Source organism: Mustela lutreola, chromosome 2, assembly GCF_030435805.1.
Source record: "Mustela lutreola isolate mMusLut2 chromosome 2, mMusLut2.pri, whole genome shotgun sequence".
Taxonomy (NCBI): domain Eukaryota; kingdom Metazoa; phylum Chordata; class Mammalia; order Carnivora; family Mustelidae; genus Mustela; species Mustela lutreola.
In genome coordinates, this window is record NC_081291.1 from 213,793,080 (window position 1) to 213,800,368 (window position 7,289).

Here is a 7,289-nt window from a genome sequence, read left to right on the forward strand (position 1 = left end):
AATAATTTGCAACTAGTGAAGATGAATATATACAAACGATGGGAAGTTGTACTGAGTTGAATAAAGTCCCTCCAAAATTCACAACCACCCAAAACCTGAAAATGTGGCCTTATTGGAAAATAGTGTCTTGGCAGACACAATTAATTAATTTAAGATGAGGTCATACTAGATGGGCATAGACCCTCGTACACTGCCTGGTGCCTTTTAAGACAAGACACACAGATACACACAGGGAGAAGGTCACATGACTCTGGAAGCAGAGATTAGAGTAGCATGTCTATGAGCCAAGAAATGCCAAGAAATGCGAGCCACCATTGGAAACTTGGAAGAGAGGGGGCATGCCCATCTGGCTCAACCGATAGAGCATGTGACTCTTGAGTTCAAGCCGTACGTTGGGTGTGGAGCCTACTTAATATCAGAAAAAGAGAAAAAAGAAACTAGGAGGAAGCAAGGAAGAACCTTCTCCAGAACCTTTGGAAGGAGCATGACCCTGCCACATCCTGACTTCAGACTTCTACTCTCTAGGAGAGTGAGAAAATAAATGTCATCATTTTAAAGCACACAATGTGCTGTAATTTCCTAAGGCAGCCATAGGAAAATGACACTTCAGTGAAAGCCTCCATCCCTTTTTTGTCTGTGTAGTTTTTTAAAGATTCTGTGTATTTATTTGAGAGAGATAGAGAATGATCAGAAGGGACAGAGGGAGAGGGAGAGAACCCCAAGCCAACTCCACCCTGAGCAGGGAGCCCAATGCGGGACTCGATCACAGGATCCCGGGATCACGACCTGAGCAAAAGGCAGACGCTGGATTGATTGAGGCACCCAAGCACCCCATGCCTCCACTGTTTTATCCTGACCAGATATAACCTCCTTTTAGTGCTTAAAATGGGGAGGGAGAGCAGGATGTCCGGAACTCATGCCCTCTCCTCTGCAATGGACTTCTGTGAGCTGTCTTGTATCCTGGACACAGTGGTTCAGACAAAGCTCGAGCCAAGCCACTTCCCTGAAAAAGAAAAGGAAAAAAGAAAAAAAAAAGAATAGTTTATCTCAAGTGATGGAGACTCCATGGGATTTTCTTCCTGAGTCAAGTTCACGTGTCTCCTGGCTGCTTTCTCCTGGCTCCTGTCTAGACCAAGCAGACTCCCAACGATGCCTTTGTGGCCACACCCATTAGAACTCTTCATGAAACAGTCACTCACTAGTGGGCTAGCACTTTCTGAGCCCAGATTAATTGCCTTGGTTCAGGACTAAAAATATACCCAAAAGACTTAGCAATGGGAGTAAAGCCTCTGAGCAGGAAAAAATCATGGCAAGGACAGACTCAAGGCTAGATTGAACAATTCCACAAGAATAGGAAACCCAGCATAACTGTGACTCCCCTTCCTTTGGGGGCCGCGCTGCACACCTGCCCCAACGAGGCAGGAGAATAGCCAATCCCTGTGAAGCAATAGCTATGTACAGGCCCTGTTTATGCATTTGCCGATTTTTATTTAATTTCCACAACAATCCTATGAAGCAGGTACTATTATTTGCGTCATTTTTCAAAAGTTGAAACTGAAGTACAGAGAGAGTAAGTAACTCACCTAAGATCACACAGGGAAGAAGTGACAGAGTCAAGCCACGGTTGGAACCTAAGTGCACTGCTTCAGAGTCTGTGCTCCTATCCACCAGTGACGGGCAGACTAAGAAGAGCACCCATGCCCCCATCTCCTGGTAGTCACAACTTTGAGTAACCCCCTCCCCTTGAGTAAAGATGGTTCCTGTCACTCAACAGAATATGAGAAAGCTGATGGGATGCCGCTTCCATATTTAAGTTCTGGGGGATGGTAATTTCCATTTTACTAGCAGACTCTTTTGACTGTCTTCTTGGCAGTGATAAAAACTTAATCAATTAAGCTCTTCGAAATGAGAGCTTGATGAAAATGATGAGCCAAATCATGAGATCCTTTTAAATTCTTTCAATATCTTAAAAATCTGATACACACGAATACAATGATTACCAAATTTTCAGGAGGAACCCTAAAAAATATGTTTGCAAAAATGTCAGTCTCCCGGATCTAAATTTACTTCTTCATTGTCTTTGCTTTTCCTCTTATTCTCTCTTTTTCATATTGCTTCCCTGGGGCGCTGGAGACCTTCCCTCTGCCTCCCTGGGTCCATTCTCCCTTCATCTGCCCTGCTCCATGCTCTGGGAGACTCACTGTAGAAAATGCATCAACAGAATCCTTTACCCCAGTCTTTGCTTGGGTTTTATCAGCGGGAGGCATCAGCTCGAGATTTGAGGGTGAAGGAACAGTGAGGTGTTGGGCTCCTTTCTAGAGGAGTCTGTATGAGTCGGCTGTGTCTCTCAACAGAACGTCATATACCCTGTCACTGACCCCAGCTCCCTGTGGTGTGAGAGAGAGTGCCTCCCTTTCTCCTCCAGGCGTGGAACTGATAAGCTCCCCATGCTCTTGCTCCTGTATTTTTCCTTTTCGGTTTCCCTTAACCCTGCCCATCCCTCTACGGGAGAGTACCTTCACGCCACCCTCCCCAGTCACTCCACTGGAGCGTGCTATCTCTTTCCTTCTGGTCTGTGACTTATAGACTGGATTACAATTTTATTTGCTTGACTTGGAGAGTCAGAGTGACCTTTGCTGACCAGTTAGGTGACCAATACAGATTAAGATTGAAGATTATGAACCAGGGACAGAAGACTTGGATCTGCCACCTAGAGGATTCTGTCCAAGTGGAATAGACTCTTTATCTTTTTTTTTTTTTTAGATTTTATTTATTCATTTGATAGAGATCACAAGTAGGCAGAAAGGCAGGCAGGGGGGTGGGAGGCAGGCTCCCTGCTGAGCAGAGAGCCTGATGTGGGGCTCGATCCCAGGACCCTGAGATCATGATCTGAGCCTAAGGCAGAGGCTTAACCCACTGAGCCACCCAGGCCCCCCGACTCTTTATCTTTTTAAGGACAACTTTTGTCCATTACCTGAGGACCACCCAAGTGATTGGCTCTAACCAATCAGTTTTGCTTTGATTTTTTTTTTTTTTTTGTGCCCTTTGTCTTATAATTCTTTGAAAAAAATAATGCTGTTTGAAGGTCTTATCTTCAAAGTAGAGCCTGGGTGTTTGTGATGCAACCAACATAAGACATTTTGCAATGACTTTTTCAAAACCCCAGAGACTTACCGCTATCTGTCATGTGACATATTTACTTATGCTCATTGTCTACTGTATTAGTCAGAGTTCTCTGAGAAACGAACCAATCAGATTTGTTGTAGGAATTACTTCACATGATCGTGGAGGCTGAGAAGCCCCATGGTCTGCTCTCTGTAAGCTGATGGCCCGGGAAAGCTGGTGGTATAGGTTTCAGACCAAGTCCAGAGGAAGACCTATGTTGCCTTTCACAATAATTTCTTTTCTTTTGTTCTATTCGGGCCTTCAACAGATGAGATGAGTGCCCCCCACCACGGCATGTGTCTTGTTTACCGCTGGATCCCCAGCCCTTAGAACAGTGCCTAGCACTTAATAAGTGCTCAAGATCTACTCATTGAACACATGAATGAATGAAGTAAATCACGGCAAATTCAGATCCAAAGAAAGACTTCTGTGTCCCTTTTCCTGGTCCGTGTATTACATCCTAGGACTCCCCATTTTCAGATTCTTAGACACTGTATGTACCTGATTTGGAATCAGCACACATATAACCTTTCTCACATTGTTCAATTTGTGGTTAAATTATATCTGTACCCATAGCTAGGACTTTGACAGCATTGGTTTCTTCTCTTCTGAGTGGAAATGCAAGCACTTTCCTATTGATTCTCTTCCATTCCTTCTAAAATGCAGAATTTGTGGCTGAGATCCTACCCCACTCATTTCTTTCTCTCTTCTGCCCTTGTCCCTTTGCTTCTGTCTTTATCACAGGAGGCTTCATGCATCAGGGCTCTTTCTTTCTTTCTTTCTTTAGGGAGGTAAGGTGGCTGAGAGTCAGCCAGCATCAGGAAAGTGTCCCAATCAGGTCCCTAAGGTGCACAGATTCACTGCCCAGCTGCAGTGCACATTGGGGACAGACCTGGGGGATGGAGTGAGAAGGCAGAGGGAAAGGGGTCTTTTGTCCTCACAGGTGCAGACGGTCCAACCTGTTCACCCTCAGACCTTCAGACCGAACTGGCCAGAGACCTTCAGTTGTCTTGAGGTACTAGGTTTAGACTGCTGAAGGGCCACAGAGAGAAAGGAGAGGGAGAAAAGTGTCTCTCCTGAGGGCTAAATTGGATACCCCTTACGCTTTCCAGCAGGGGCAGTGCAGCTGGTTCCTCTGGGGCTTTGGATCCTCACCAAGGAGTCACCTTAGCTGGAGGTCGTCAGTTCCCCCAGGAGCCCTAGAGTTGGTCCTCCAAGGAAAAGTCAGGAGAAATTGCCAGAGAATACAGGGAGATCCCAGGGCCAGAAAAGGCTCTCCATGCATTGTCCACCAAATGTGGGATCCCCCAGTTGGATAGGGACCACCAAATGTGGGGCAACTCAGTTGGGTGGAAGCCCACAGATGCGGGCAAAGAATTCACACAAGGCAGAACAAAGGAGAGAGTTTTGTTGTTGTTGTTTCAGCATAACAGTATTCTTTGTTTTTTGCACCACACCCAGTGCTCCATGCAATCCGTGCCCTTTCTAATACCCACCACCTGGTTCCCCTAACCTCCCGCCCCCCCCCGCCCCTTCAAACCCCTCAGATTGTTTTTCAGAGTCCATAGTCTCTCATGGTTCACCTCCCCTTCCAATTTCCTCCAACTCCCTTCTCCTCTCTAACTCCCCTTGCCCTCCATGCTATTTGTTATGCTCCACAAATAAGTGAAACCATATGATAACTGACTTTCTCTGCTTGACTTATTTCACTCAGCATCATCTCTTCCAGCCCCATCCATGTTGCTACAAAAGTTGGGTATTCATCCTTTCTGATGGAGGCATAATACTCCATAGTGTATATGGACCACATCTTCCTTATCCATTCATCCGTTGAAGGGCATCTTGGTTCTTTCCACAGTTTGGCGACCGTAGCCATTGCTGCTATAAACATTTGGGGTACAGATGGCCCTTCTTTTCACTACATCTGTATCTTTGGGGTAAATACCCAGTAGTGCGATTGCAGGGTCATAGGGAAGCTCTATTTTCACTTTCTTGAGGAATCTCCACACTGTTCTCCAAAGTGGCTGCAACAACTTGCATTCCCACCAACAGTGTAAGAGGGTTCCCCTTTCTCCACATCCTCTCCAACACATGTTGTTTCCTGTCTTGCTAATTTTGGCCATTCTAACTGGTGTAAGGTGATATCTCAATGTGGTTTTTAATTTGAATCTTCCTGATGGCTAGTGATGATGAACATTTTTTCATGTGTCTGATAGCCATTTGTATGTCTTCAATGGAGAAGTATCTGTTCATATCTTCTGCCCATTTTTTGATATGATTATCTGTTTTGTGTGTGTTGAGTTTGAGGAGTTCTTTAGAGATCCTGGATACCAACCTTTCGTCTGTACCATCATTTGCAAATATCTTCTCCCATTCCATGGGTTGCCTTTTTGTTTTCTTGACTGTTTCCTTTGCTGTGCAGAAGGTTTTGATTTTGATGAAGTCCCAAAAGTTTATTTTCACTTTTGTTTCCTTTGCCTTTGGAGACATATCTTGAAAGAAGTTGCTGTGGCTGATATAGAAGAGATTACTACCTATGTTCTCTTCTAGGATTCTGATGGATTCCTGTCTCACGTTGAGGTCTTTTACCCATTTTGAGTTTATCTTTGTGTACGGTGTAAGAGAATGGTCGAGTTTCATTCTTTTACTATAGCTGTCCAGTTTTCCCAGCACCATTTATTGAAGAGACTGTCTTTTTTCCACTGAATATTTTTTCCTGTTTTGTCGAAGATTATTTGACCATAGAGTTGAGGGTCCATATTTGGGCTCTCTACTCTGTTCCACTGGTCTCAATGTCTATTTTTATGCCAGTACCATGCTGTCTTGGTGATCACAGCTTTGTAGTAAAGCTTGAAATCAGGTAACATGATGCCCCCAACAAATCAATCAATGTGATAGAATAAATTAATAAGAGAAGAGAGAAGAACCACATTGTCCTCTCAATTGATGCAGAAAAAGCATTTGACAAAATCCAGCATCTGTTCCTGATTAAAACGCTTCAAAGTATAGGGATAGAGGGAACATTTCTGAACTTCATAAAATCTATCTATGAAAGACCCACAGCAAATACCATCCTCAATGGGAAAAAGCTTGCAGCCTTCCCGTTGAGATCAGGAACACAACAAGGATGCCCACTCTCACCATTCTTGTTCAACATAGTATTAGAAGTCCTAGCAACAGCAATCAGACAACAAAGAGAAATAAAAGGTATCCAAATTGGCAATGAAGAAGTCAAACTCTCTCTATTCGCAGATGACATGATTCTTTATATGGAAAACCCAAAAGACTCCACCCCCAAACTACTAGAACTCATATAGCAATTCAGTAACATGGCAGGATACAAAGTCAATGTATAGAAATCAGTGGCTTTCTTATACACTAACAATGAAAATACAGAAAGGGAAATTAGAGAATTGATTCCATTTACTATAACACCAAGAATCATAAGATACCTGGGAATAAACCTAACCAGAGGTAAAGGATCTGTACTCGAGGAACTACAGAACACTCATGAAAGAAATTGAAGAAGACACAAAAAGATGGAAGACCATTCCATGCTCTTGGATCGGAAGAATAAACATTGTTAAAATGTCTATACTTCCTAGAGCAATCTATACTTTTAATGCCATTCTGATCAAAATTCCACCGGTATTTTTCAAAGAGCTGGAGCAAATAATTCAGAAATTTGTATGGAACCAGAAGAGACCCTGAATCGCTAAGGAAATGTTGAAATAGGAGAGAGTTTTTGAACACACTGCAAGGGAACAGCAGGAGGGACAGCAAACCAGAGACTGTCTGCCCTATTAGGGCTCTAATTACATGAGTCAGGCTTCCCTCCTCTGCTCTGAGGTTGGAGATATTGGAAGAAGCATCTGCAAAATTCATTTCCAGGTGCTCTGGGAGAGGGAGGTTGATGGGCTGCAGGCAATAGTCTCTCTCTCTCTCTTTATTTTTTTTTTTTAACTGAGGTGAAATTCACATGACATAAAATTAACCGTTTTAAAGTGCACAGTTCAGTGGCATTTAGTACATTTGCCATGTTGTACAACCTATTTCAAGTACCACCATTTTCATCACCCCAAAAGAAAACCAGAACGCATTATGTAATCACTCCCATCCCCCAC